Here is a 13256-nt window from a genome sequence, read left to right on the forward strand (position 1 = left end):
ACAGTGCACATGACACACAGTGCACATGACACACAGTGCACATGACATACAGTGTACATGACACACAGTGCACATGACACACAGTGCACATGACACACAGTGCACATGACACATAGTGTACATGATAGAGACACAGTCCACACTAATTACTGTTCAGTGATTCATATGACACACAGTGTACATGATACACAGTGCACACTAATTACAGTTCAGTGATTCACATGACACACACTGCACATGATTTAGCACACGAAGACAGAATGATGGAGAGTGAGAAGCCAGTGAGGTTTGGCTCTGGAGTTACATTTTCAGGATTCCAACCCTAGTGCTCCCCACACCTACCCAGTTTCCTTATTCACTTTGTACTATTGACAGCTTAAGAGTGTTGTAAGAATTAGAGGATTTTGTAATAATGTCATTTAGATTAACATCTGTGATTTTTGGGGCATGTGCTTAACGTCTTGTCATTGAAATCGAATGATAAGACCCAATTAATAGAGCTATACCACTAATTTGAATTGCCACATTGAAAGGTCCATCTCTTGGTTGCTAAGGATACCTGTTGCTGTTTGAGTCGCTGGGTTTGTGGAGCTCTGGAAGGGATGGGCTTATAGGAGGAAAGAACACTGAGTATGTGGGACCCAGCGGAAGGTTTCAGTGATGGAGAGAAGCCAGAACTGGAGATCAACTGTCAGGTACTGCCACGCTTTTCTGATCAAGGGACAATGGAATGATCCTGAGAGGAAGAAACATGATCCAGCAAGGAAGGACCTATTGCAGTAACCCAGGGTTATGAAAGCCAATGTCAGGACTACGGCTTCAATGGGAGAATGCCATGGGAAGTCTGTGAGAACCTTCAAAGAAAGGTATCCACCCTGGTCCAGGCTGGCATCACCACAGGCTTTGGCCATTTCCTCCTGGTGTCTTGGCTTTGCAGTCGTCCTTATCTCAATATGGTCATGCCCTGGTCCACACAGGCATAGTCTAATTATCCAACTCTGGTCACAAGCTGGTCTTTGCTGGGCCCATAAAGCCTACACTGTTGGAACTGGAAGACTTCCTTTCCCACTTCACACCCACCTGTCCTTGTCATTATACAAGGTTATGGCTCTGACACATCAGACCTACGTCTGGAATGTCCTGTGCCCATTCATCCTGTAAAAAAAAAAAAAAATCTGCCTAGGACATTCCTTCATCTCCTTCGGGGCTCTGTTCAAGTGCCATCTTATTAATGGTCTCTTCCTCAGACACCTTTAAAAAAAACCTCAGCACCTCTCTCCACGTTGGCCCTCCTGTTCCCCTCACCCTGCCTGTCCTTTGCTCCATGGCCACCATGTACCACCCAACATATGATCTATTTGTTTACTGTTTAATGTTCCTACTTGATTGTAAGCCTTAGAAACATAGATAGTTTCTCTTGCTTTGCTCATGATGTATCTCTAGGACATAGAAGAGTCCCTGGTATAGTAAGTGATCAATAAATGTATTGGATGGCTGTGTAACCACAATAATCAGAATTATTGTCAAGCACAGTGCTCTCTCCCTTGCTGTTTAGTTTGCTCTTTACAGTGGCCTGGTCACATGTTCCTTGTTTTATGAACTCAGCCACAGAGACAAAGTGGAGGAGGACTAGAGCTGGTGACTGTCAATCACACCCAGTTTCTCTGACCTTAGCTCTCATATAGGATGAGGTTAGGGAGGAGGAGATGGTGAGATGCCAAGGCCTCCGGCCTCAGAATGGAGGAAAGCACACACTGACAGGAGTGGGAACACTAAGAAAGCTGGTGTTTCAGAGAAAAAAAACTTGGGCGAGGAAACAGGTGAATTCGGGGCAATGACTGCTGTTAGAATAACATCATCTGAGACTGCCCGAGAACAGGATTGGACACTATTGATAAAGATGCTAGAACCACAGGGATATGCAGCAGCTGTCCCCGCAGAGGGTGGCAGGCTGAGTGCTTCCTGGATGTAGGGGTTAGAAGGTTGGTAAAGAGCCCTGGCTGGAGTTTAGCATGACTTCTTTCTAGATGTGCTGGGGAGACCCACGAGGCCGAGCCATGGTCGGGGGTGGGTGGGGGGAGGAAGAGAAAGTCAAGGCTGACCTTGAGTCTGCAAAGATTCGAGGAAGAGATGCCAAAGGCAGAGGAGAGAGTGTGACGAGAAGCACAGGGGTCAGGGGAGAACTGGACACTGGGAGAGGCCACATTTGACCCAGCAACTTAAAGGTAGACCACAGGAAGCTGGTGAGAGGGACCAGGGATCCACCCGATTCTTCATTTTCATAACGAAACTTGTTTCTCTCAACGAAGTGCTAAAAGGGGTTTAATTAGAGGAGATTAAAATTAAATTTTATTTGAGAATATTTTCATCTGCTCTTCCGTTGCTTATATCCTGAGACTCTTTGGGGAGACCCCCGAGGCTGAATCAGGAATCCAGGTTTGGTGTCCCAGTCTGAGGTTTTTTTTGTTTCCCTCCATATGACCCAAGGCATTGAGAGATCCTACACTGATCATCGTTGACACAGATGGAATCTGGGGCTTCCTCAGAATATAGAAAGCAAAGGGGAGCTATCTGTAATTTCTTTGGTGTCAGGGAGATTAAAATGTGAGTTTCTGGGCCCACACAGGTAACAATGATGGAATCGGACACTTAAGGGTTGTGTCGGATGGTGTTTTGCTAGGGCAAACATGAGAAAGCGTGTTTTCCCGAAGTGGACACATGTGTAAAAGACTAAGGCGGACTCCTGAAGGAATGTTTCATCAGGGCAGACACAGGAGAAAGGATATTCAGCTAAGGCAAGCACGTGGAAGGACACGTGATGAAGGAGTCTTTGCTAACAACACGCATGTATTGGTCCGCCTTACATTGCGTGGTTGATCTGCATTTGTCGTGGTTGAGCTCCATAGAGAGAGACGCTCTGAAAAACTTCTGGTGGTGTGCTGCAGTTTCTGCCGATTCAGAGGACTTGGGCTGATTGGCAGAGTGATGTCAGCTGAGACAGACGCACGTGCTGAGGCAAGACCCGTGGAGGACACGGGATGTTTGAAGGCTATAAATAGGACTCCATGGAGTGACGGAGACAGAGCTTGGCTTGCTGGGACAGCTAGCTGTGCAATGCTTGTTGGCCTCAAGTTCTCACTGACCTTCACTTCCCTGAAAGGCACAGCCGAGAACTTCTGGTGTTCCTGCTGGTCTGTCCTGCTTAATAGACCACCGGTGCTGATTCGTGTTTGCTATCCCGACTCTACCGAACTGGACTGCTGGTGTAAGTGTTTGCCAGTGGGATTGAGCTGCCACTGCTGACCTGTGAGCTGAGCTGCAGATTTCCAGACAATACAGACAGGAGTTGCTCCAAAGAACCTTTCTAAACAAGTCCACTGCCTCCCTACCCCCATATCCTTTCTTTTCCACTACGTCTGATGAGTGGTGGGCTACAAGAGAGGGTAAAGCGTTTAAGAACCATCATTAAAAATAAGGCTTGAAAAAAAATTAAACAAGTGATAGCAATTGGTTTTCCCCAGTGAAGCACAGATTTTAGCGATGTAGTCAATACAAGCAGGCATCTTCCTACGGTGGCTTCTTAGCTCAGTGCGGAAGGTCGTGGGTGGGAAGGGCAAGAGAACAGACTCCTCTTCAAAACAAAACTGAAACGCAAGTATATTGAGATGCTGCTGTCCGTCTCACAGAGGACTTATCAGCCCATCTTCTACCCTGGAACTGCTGAGAGATGAAGGCCAGGTGGTTAGCTATATCTAAATCTCTCTAGTCCTGGTTAGTCCCTGTGACTCTGGCCAGAGGGGGGTGGGGAGGGAGTCTGTGTGCATAATAACACATGGATTTATGTTCTTGGCTTTCTAGGCAATAAACCAGTGGTTCTCAACCTTCCTAATGCTGTGGCCCTTTAATGCAGTTCTTCATGATGTGGTGACTCTCAACCATAAAGTTATTTTTACTGCTACTTCCTAACTGTAATTTTGCTACCGTTATGCTTTGTAACATAAATATCTGATGTGCGGGATATCTGATATGTGATCCCGTATTCGACCCTCAGAGGGATCTCGACCCCACAGGTTGAGAACTATTGAGATAAAGGGTCACGACTGGAGCCCGAATCTCCCTCACCTTCGCTGACCGCAAATCTTCACGGTTACGTTGGGCAGCGGCGTCTGGCAGAGGACAGGTTGCAGACCTTCCAGTACGTTTCTGTCACAGCAGAAACTTTACTGAGCTGAAATTACATCCAGGCAACAGATTCCTGGAAGCTCAAAAGGACTAAGATCTCACAGAGACTCAAAACTCAGAATTACCGATGAGGGGAGATCTTCTGGCTTCTATCGAAGCCTCTTCTCCACACTAGGCTGCCCCTGCCCCGCTGCTCGTCAAGGCCTGGCGCTGGGTGCCACAGAAGCCATCCTGTGAAGCTGTTCCCAGCCTTTAGGATGAAGCTGTGTCCTGAGTCACCAAGGCTGACCTTGAGGAGGAGGAAGCTTGAGTTTGTGTTGGCACAGATACCCCTCTGCCTCTCTCAACTGTTCCCCAAACAGACTTCTTAAAACAGGCTTCCTGAAGGTTCCAGACTGGGAATGACAGATCATTGGAGGCGATTGCCCTCAGCACGGGTCAGAACTCACTTCCTTTCCTGCTTGCTATCTTCTTCCCTCCTTCTTTTCTTCCCATCCATCTATTCCTATGGCTTTCTCCCCTCCCCCCCTTTATTTCTGACTGTTCTTTCTTTCCTGGCGTACAAAATGAGGGTCAGGGGAGTAAGGGGGAGGGGGGATGGAGCCAGAGAGAAGAGAGAGAGACAGAGACAGAGAAAACAGAGACAGAGAGAGAGAGACAAAGAGAGACAGAGAGATAGAGACAGAGAGAGAACACAGACAGGGAACGGTCAGTCTCTGTCTTCTGTGGGTTTTTAATCTATAATATCTGGTGCTCTCGGGTTTTGTACTGTTGATGTTTGTGCCTCTCATGGAGTTCAGCATCAAATATGGAGTATCCCAGCGCCTGGGTCTCAGTAAGGGATCAGGACATACTAGTTATCAGTTTACCCTGAGAATGAACAACTTTAAATTTAGACTGTTTCCATTGAGTGACTACTCTTCTGCCCTGTGCGCTCCTCTTAAAAAAAAATTCCTTCACCTGAAGTTCTTTCAGGATGATTACCTGACTACAGACCGAAAGACCTTTTTACCCTGAGAAAAGTCAGTGCTTCCATTTGATTCAGGGAAGCAGCTTTCAGAAAACGTGGATGCAACTGTCACCCTCCCCCCCGCACATCAATATGAAATGAGAGCAAATGCCTTCAAGACTTGAAATTTGTGTTGCAGTCCACTCGTTTTTCATTAAAAAAAAAAAAAAGCTGCTGATGTCACACACTTAATTAATCTATGACCCCAAAATGGATTTGCTGTTTAAAAAGTATATAAAACTTGGTCAGACTTTTCTTCTGTGTCTACTCCTTGGCCTTCTATCCCAAACCCTGACACATTTGCTTTATTTTCAACACTTCCAGTTTTCCCCCAAGGTAAAACCAGCAAATTCAACACACATCTTTTCTCCCTTTCTCCACATTTTCTCTATTGAAAAGAAATATATTTGATCATGCTTCTCTTCTTCCTCAATTCCTTCCAGGACCCCACCCTACTCCTAACCTTATTTTCTTTATATTTATTATTTTTTTATATGGCTGTTTTGTCTGCATGTATGTCTTCTGCACTGTGTGCATTGCTGGTGCCTGTGTAGTCAGAAGAGGGAGAAAGTGTGTCACTGGAGGTGGGGTGGGGTGGGTCTTGAGGTTTAAGATGCTCAAGCCAAGGCTCGTGGCTGATTCTCTCTTCCTGCTGCTGCAGACCAGGATGTAGAACTCTCAGCTCCTTTTCTCCCTCACTATGTCTGCCTGCATGCTACCATGCTTCCTGCCAAGACGATAATGGACTAAACTGCTGAGCTGTAAGCCAGCCCCAATTAAATATTTTTCTTGCCACGATCATGGTGGTTCTTCACAGCACTAGAAACCCTAAGACACACTCATTTTGTGTCTCCACCTCTGTCTAGCTTCTAGAGTCCTTAGAAAGTTCTATTCACTCACTACTCAGATCCACTCTCTATACCGCCTCTCCTGAAAGTACTCCACAGGAAGTACCTGATCTTTAGTCATCTAGACAATAGGTTCTGGCCTAAACACTTAGTTAAACAGAAATGATAATATTCTAGAACAATCATGTTACCAATCCTGTTGTGGAAATGAGACCTTGATAGTGACCAACCTGGAATCGATACACCGAGGCTTTGCACATGCTGTAGTTGGCATGTAGACAGAAGAACTCTAATTGCAAAACATAAAAGTCTTGTCGCGAGTTAACATCTGCCCAGACACAATTCCCGGAGCATTTGTTGTTGTTTTGATCTATACTTGAATGCCTTGTTCAGTTAATTCACTTTAAAATATTTAATGAGCAGCATCTGGGTTGTTTTCTGAATTGTGAAGCAATGGCATACTCATTGTTAAAATTCTAGAACCCGGAGGCAAATGTAAAAGTGAAACTCAGAATGAGCCTAAATCTTGCGGCAGCTATTCACATTTGGTGCAATTCGGTGTGTTTAGGCCTTCAGACTGTTCTCTTCTGCCAACAGCCTCTCCTGGAAGCACTCAAGGATCTGAGCATGCCGAGAGGCAACAGCTGTTGGGCCTGGCAGCAGCTCCTACTCCCAGGCAGGGCAAGGCAGGGCGGGATGGAGTAGGGTGGGTGGGGCGTGGCACGATGGGGCATGGCACGGTGGGGCGTGGCAAGGCGGGGTGGGGTGAGTGGGCGGGGCAGGGTGAGATAGGGCAAGTGTATTACTTCTGCCTTCTTCTTACACTTGTTAACTTTATTTTGTTCTTCTCAAGACCTGGTGGGTGACTGAGTGTTCTCTATGTTAGTTAACACACAATTCTTTGTCAAGCCTTTTAGAGGACAGTCTGTTCTTTTTGGGTAGTGGTGACAATGGTGACGGAACCTTTGACTCCTTGGTGTAGAGCTAGAGTCGAAGAACTCAGCTCTTCCTTCTTGCCTTCTCTTCTTCCTTTCCTAGATGATCTAAAATTTCAACAAGCTCTGCATCTTGAAAATGTATTTCTTCAAGCATACCCCAAACCTACTCTATACATTATTTGTTCAATTGTGGGCAAGTCTCTACGAAACAGTAAAACTGAGTTTACTAAGAAAATACTTCTTAGGGGCTGGAGAGAAGGCTCAGCTGTTAAAGGTGCCCGCTGATCATTCTGAAGACTGCAATTCTGTTCCCCAAAACCCATGTTGAATGGCTTCCAACGTCCTGTCATTTGAATTCCAGGGGATCTAGTGCCCTCTTCTGGCCTCTGTGGGTACTTGCACACACATGCACATACACAAATATACATTCACATATACACATATACACACATATATGTGTGCATATGGACACACATACACACACAGAAAAGTAAAAAAGGAAAAGAAAGTAACTCTCCTACTTTCTCAACTGTTTCACAGTGAAGAAAGCCTTTCTCATCTCAGATGACTTTCTCTGGGTCCCTTGGTTTTTTTATTTTTTTATTTTTTATTTCCTTTTGGACTAGGATTTCGTATTTGGCACAACCATAATAACTCCATTATAAATATTTCCCATCAAAAATGAACCAAGGTAAATGTTAGTGACTGCTTAGTGTTTCACTACCATGAAGACTCTCAGTTGTCTGACCTCTCTCACAGGGGAAACGGTCACTGAGAAGGGTTGTGCCCAGCAGGAGGGCAAGTTGTTGAGATAATCTTCTTGTGCACTGTGTAAAGGTTATCTTTGTATTATTTCAAATGTTGATTTCTCTACCTGCGGAGTACTGAGTATTGTCTGGATTTTGGCTTTAACTCTGGGAAAGAATCAGGTGCAGGAGATTCACCAGCCAGACAGGAAGGAAGAAACAGGTGCTGGGACCTAAGGAGAGGTAACAGGCTGCACGGAAGAACTTAGATGACAATAAATGGGTTAATAAAGTTATACATGCTAGTTGAGAAACAGCCTAAACATGTCTAGGCTTTCATAAATAAATGTAAGCCTCTGTGTCATTATTTGGGAGCTGGTGGGTCAGAGACAGTCTGGTGGTGGTAACAAGCCAGTGACGGGATGGAGGGGAAGACAAGGAGGGGTAGATACAGGGTACCAATAAGAAGATTCTAGAATTGGTTATTTGAAAAGGCAGAAGTCTAGAAAAACATTCCACATAGTGATACAATGTTACAAAACTATCTCTCCCATTCTAAGAGATTGGAACTTTTGCTGGACCTCACAGACAAGTTAAAAATACACCTTGCAGCCAATTAAGACTTAATCTGCTATCCTGCTGTGTGGTCCCGCTGTTTATGTTCAACCTGCTTTGAAGAGAAGAATGTAACAACCAACCTTGCTTGCCTTGGATTTCCTACCCAATCAGCTCTTAACATGTAAACTAAATGTATATCTTTAATCTTAAGCTATCTGCCTTTCCGTGCCCTTGACCCGGAATGATGTATATGTGTATATGGTGATGATTGGCTGGGAACAGGCAACAGGCTGCTTCTATCAGTAATCAACAAATGTCCACTGTAAATGTTGAAATCTGTGGCTATAGCTTCATAACATGTTTGTGGAACTCTTTGCTCTTCCCAGGGTCAGTAAAGTTTCTTCCCTTGTAAAACCGTTAATTTTTTTTTTTCATAAAGGATCCCTCATTCCTTTCCTGTGCCATGTTTCCTGTACTATTTGATAAATAAAGATCAAAGTCCTTTGTTGGGGACAGACAGACATAAGGACAGTTAGACATAAGACATCATACAAGTAGGCACAGAGACATACAACAGACAGGTAAGAAGACAGTAACCACGGAGCTGCAGACAGATGGAACACACAGAGAGAGAAGTGCAGGATTCAAATTGGGCTCACACTTGGTGAGACTACTCCTGAGATTTCATGGCTTAATGAGACACAAACACATTGGTGTGACTCTGAAGTTATCTTTAATGTGTTTGCTGAAGCAGCTCCCCAAACTACAGTTCTATAATTGGTGGTTTAGGTGAAAGTGGAGACTGAGATACTTGATCAGAAATCTATCAGGTTTGATGGCAAGAAGCAAGAAGAGAAGTGTAACTTGTGGATAGGGGCCGTGGACCCATTGCTATCCTTGTGTGTGTGTTCCTGGGAATGGAATCCAGTGTCTCCTGTATGCTAACAAGTGATCCATCACTGAGCCACACCCCCAACCTCCATCAGAGCTTCTGATCATGGATGTGGTTTCTTTTTAAATGAGATTTCCATTCCTACTGGACAAATTTAAAGCTAGTGGAGACAATACAGATGTTTATCCATTTCTGTAAAACCGAACATTTAGGTCTTTTGGTCTTCCTACTTTCAAAAGTAATGCCAGGATATGAATGTTTATATCTGAAGGTATGCAAAGGTGGAATTATTTATTATGTCTTTTGAAACTTATTGAGATGGATTGGCAAATTGTCTCTATAAAGGCTGTTGACACACTTTCTTTAGCTGCGTTCCTGGGTCCTACTTTGGCCTCTTTAAGCTCACATGGCCCACCCACAATGATCTTGATTTATTTCATTATTTTAATTTATTTTATTTTTATGTGTATAAACATTTTGCCCACATGCCTGTTTGTGGATCACATACATGCCAGAGGAAAACACTGAGTCCCCTGGGATGGGAGTTGCAGACAGTTGTGAGCATCATGTGTTTGTTGAGAATTGTACCTGACTCCTTTGCAGGGGCAGCCAGTGCTCTTAACTGCTGGGCCATCTCTCCAGCACCTCACACTAATATCTCAATAAAAATCTGCCACTAGCATCTATGCCTACTGTCTGAATTTTTTTCTGAGCCATGGGTTGGTTGGTTGGTTGGTTTTTGTTTTGACTATCACTTCCGTGACAAAATCATTTTACAAAACAATTTAACATATGTATGTTTACTGTTGAGATCGAGTTTCCACGACAAATCACTTCCCCTTTCTCCTTGTGATATACTCCAGTAATTCCATTTTCTGTTAATATAGTTCCCACAATAATCTGGCCATGACCCATTAAACTGATGTAATAACTATTTTTAAAACACCATTTTGAGACAAGTTCTGGTCTACAACTTGACTTCCAAGGTCCAAGGTCTTTTATGTCTCTGTTTCTCTCTCTCTCTCTCTCTCTCTCTCTCTCTCTCTCTCTCTCTCTCTTTTAGGTTTTTCAGGAGAGGGTTTGTCTGTGTAGCCCTGGCTGTCCTGGAACTCACTCTGTAGACCAGGCTGACCTTGCAGAAATCTGCCTGCCTCTGGCTCCCAAGTGCTGGGATTAAAGGCGTGTGCCACCACCGCCGTGCTCTGTTCTCCTCTCTTAAGTTCCAGAATCTTTTCTTTTTCAATCAGTTAAGTTGATGGCCTGTTTAAAGTTTGCTTGTGTGCATTTACCCATTGCCATTCTACATGACTTCAAGGCTGCACCTTTAGTCGTGGGCATCCAGACCCTGCAGTCCACCCATCTGGCTCCTGGCCTAATGTGGTCAGTCCACAGTTCCCACCTGACAGAGATGAGAAATTTCACACAGCATGAAATTTGTCTTTATATCCCACAAACGCTGAAGGCTATCATTTAAAAAGGAAGACCTTGCTTTAAGTCAGTGGTTCTCAACCTAGGGGTCGTGACCTCTTGGGGGGGTTCACATAGCAGATATCCTGCATATCGGATATTTACATCGTGATTCATAACAATAGCAAAATTACAGTTTTAAAATAGCAACGAAAATAATGTTATGGTTGGGGGTCACCATAGCATGAGGAACTGTGTTAAAGGGTCGCACCGATAGGAAGGCTGAGAACCGCAGCTCTAAGCACTCCCAGGGAAAGCAGCCATCGTTGACGCCTTCACTTCCCCTAGTGTCTGCTCTTCTCTCCACTCTCAAGAGGAGGAAGTCTCTGCCTTCCCTGTGGTTGCACCTCAAATAGAGCTGTGGTCCCCTCGCTCTGGTTTAACGCTGCTTCTTATCTCTTGCAGAGGATCTCGCCTGCTTTGCTTGAAGTTTTAGAATATAAAAGCCGGGGCGATTTTGAGATCAGAATGGTGTAATGCTTTCAATTTTATTTAGGGGGGAAAATGCATGCCAGAGAGACAAATATTCTACAGTGACCTACATGATCCGTTAACAAAGCTGGACTGGAAACCAGCTCCTCAAACTTGGCCGTTCCTCTTGGTTTATGGTACCCTTCTCATCTACGCTTTATGATATGTTCCCTCAGCTATGTGTTATGCTGTTGTGTGGCTAGTTCCTACGAAGCACCCATTCTTTCCTTCTCTTAGTTAGGACTCTATCGCTACAAAGAGATACCATGACCAAGGAGACTCTTATAAAGGAAAACATTTCATTGGGGCTTTACAGTTCAGAGGTTTAATTCATTATCGTAATATCAGGAGGCATGGTAGCATGCAAGCAGATATAGCGCTGTGAGAGTTCTACACCTAGATCCACAGGTATCATGAAGAGATAGTTACTCTGGGACTGGCTTCTGAAACCTCAAAGCCCACCCCCCTGTGACCCACTTCCTCCAACAAGACCACGCCCACTGCAACAAAGCCACACCTCCAATAACGCCTGAGCCCATGAGGACGGTTTCATTCAAATCACCACACTCTTGGGTAGAGTCTCAAGAGGGTGAGGAAGCTCAGACTGTTTGTTACAGGGCTTGGGAGACTCCTTCCCCAGGTTATAAAAACAGTAAACATTGGCTAGGAGGTGAGGAGAGTTTTGGTATAGTTGCCTGCAAGCTGGTCCAGGATCTCCAGGGATGCAAACTTTGTGAGTCCTCATGAATGGTCCATGGGTTTTGGCTGATGCAGCATCCCGAAGTCATCCGTGATTCTGTACACAATCCGTCACCCCTGTAAGAAACCTCAGGAGGGCCTAAATGCCTTTAATCTCAGCACTCATGAGACAGAGGCAGGAGGATGTCTGTGAATTAAGACCAGCCTGATTTACAGAGTGAGTTCCAGGTCACTCCATAGTGAAACCTTGTCTCAAAAAAACAAAACAAACAAAAAAAAACAAAGCAACAACAAAAACAAACAAAAAAGCCCCAAAACAAACAAACAAAAAACACCCAATGATAAATAAAGTAAATAATAATAGAAAATAATTCCCTCCAAAACTCCACAAACACTGACTTAGATGAATAGTTATTTTTTGTTTGTTTGTTTGTTTTTTTTGTTTGGTCTGTTATTGGGGCCCTATCTGGGGTAAAAAGACATTTGTTCACATTTCCCCTAGGAAAAGTCACACAGGACAGTTGGTGTCTGAAGAGGGACAGAACCAAAGATGAGTGAGGGTTTGCTACACAGCCCTGAGATGCGGATAAAGAGTTCAAATAAAGTTGCTACATCAGAGGTCATATGAGGGCAAACCCAAAGGCATATCCAAAATGGCTACCTCTCCCCGTGTGATATGGGATTGGATACCTCTTTGCAGCAGTAGCAGTTGTGTGCACCCTAGTGTTGCCGATCAGTCACGTGATCAAGGTTGAGTCATCTGAGGGGGCAAGCATCTTTGTGGTCATACCAGGGTGGGCACCTTCCTCTGTGTGGCGCATGATGGCACAAGTCCTCGATGAATGTGGTCTAGTGTTTGAGCACAGAGATGCAGGCGGTGTCCCATGGATTCCAGAATGTACTACATTTGTTGGAAGTAGTCTCAGATAGAATGGAGGCAGAAGCGGCTGAGGTCATAGTTGCGTGCCCTTTGCTGTGGGTAGCAAGGCGTACAGGAACATGTAACCGAGGCTTGGCTGTCTGCTCAGAAAGAGCACCCTCTTGTAAGTTGTAGTAAAGGGAATTACAAGATGAAGAGACGGATGACAGCCTTTAGTTTATCCTTTTGTTTGACAGGAAAAAGCAGCAACAAGAGAGGATGAAGTAAAAGCACGGTTGGCTTTTCTTGTAGCGTGTAGCATTCAAGAGAACGAGACCCCAAACTGAGTGGGTGCTCAAAGCCCTCCTTGGGACCCCCCAAACTTAGAATCTCTGAGACGAGGCAGACAGCAAGGAGGAAAACAGAGAGGCAGAAATATTAGCGGACACCTCCAGGCCTGACATTTACCACAGAGGAAGAGAATCCTGTGATTCAGCTTGCAGGCAGGAGGTTTAGTAGTGACTCAGAACAGGAAACTATGATAGTCAGGGCATCTTTCTGTCTCTGAATTACCTGGACCAGGAAAG

Source organism: Grammomys surdaster, unplaced genomic scaffold, assembly GCF_004785775.1.
Source record: "Grammomys surdaster isolate TR1022 unplaced genomic scaffold, NIH_TR_1.0 126271, whole genome shotgun sequence".
NCBI classification, from domain to species: domain Eukaryota; kingdom Metazoa; phylum Chordata; class Mammalia; order Rodentia; family Muridae; genus Grammomys; species Grammomys surdaster.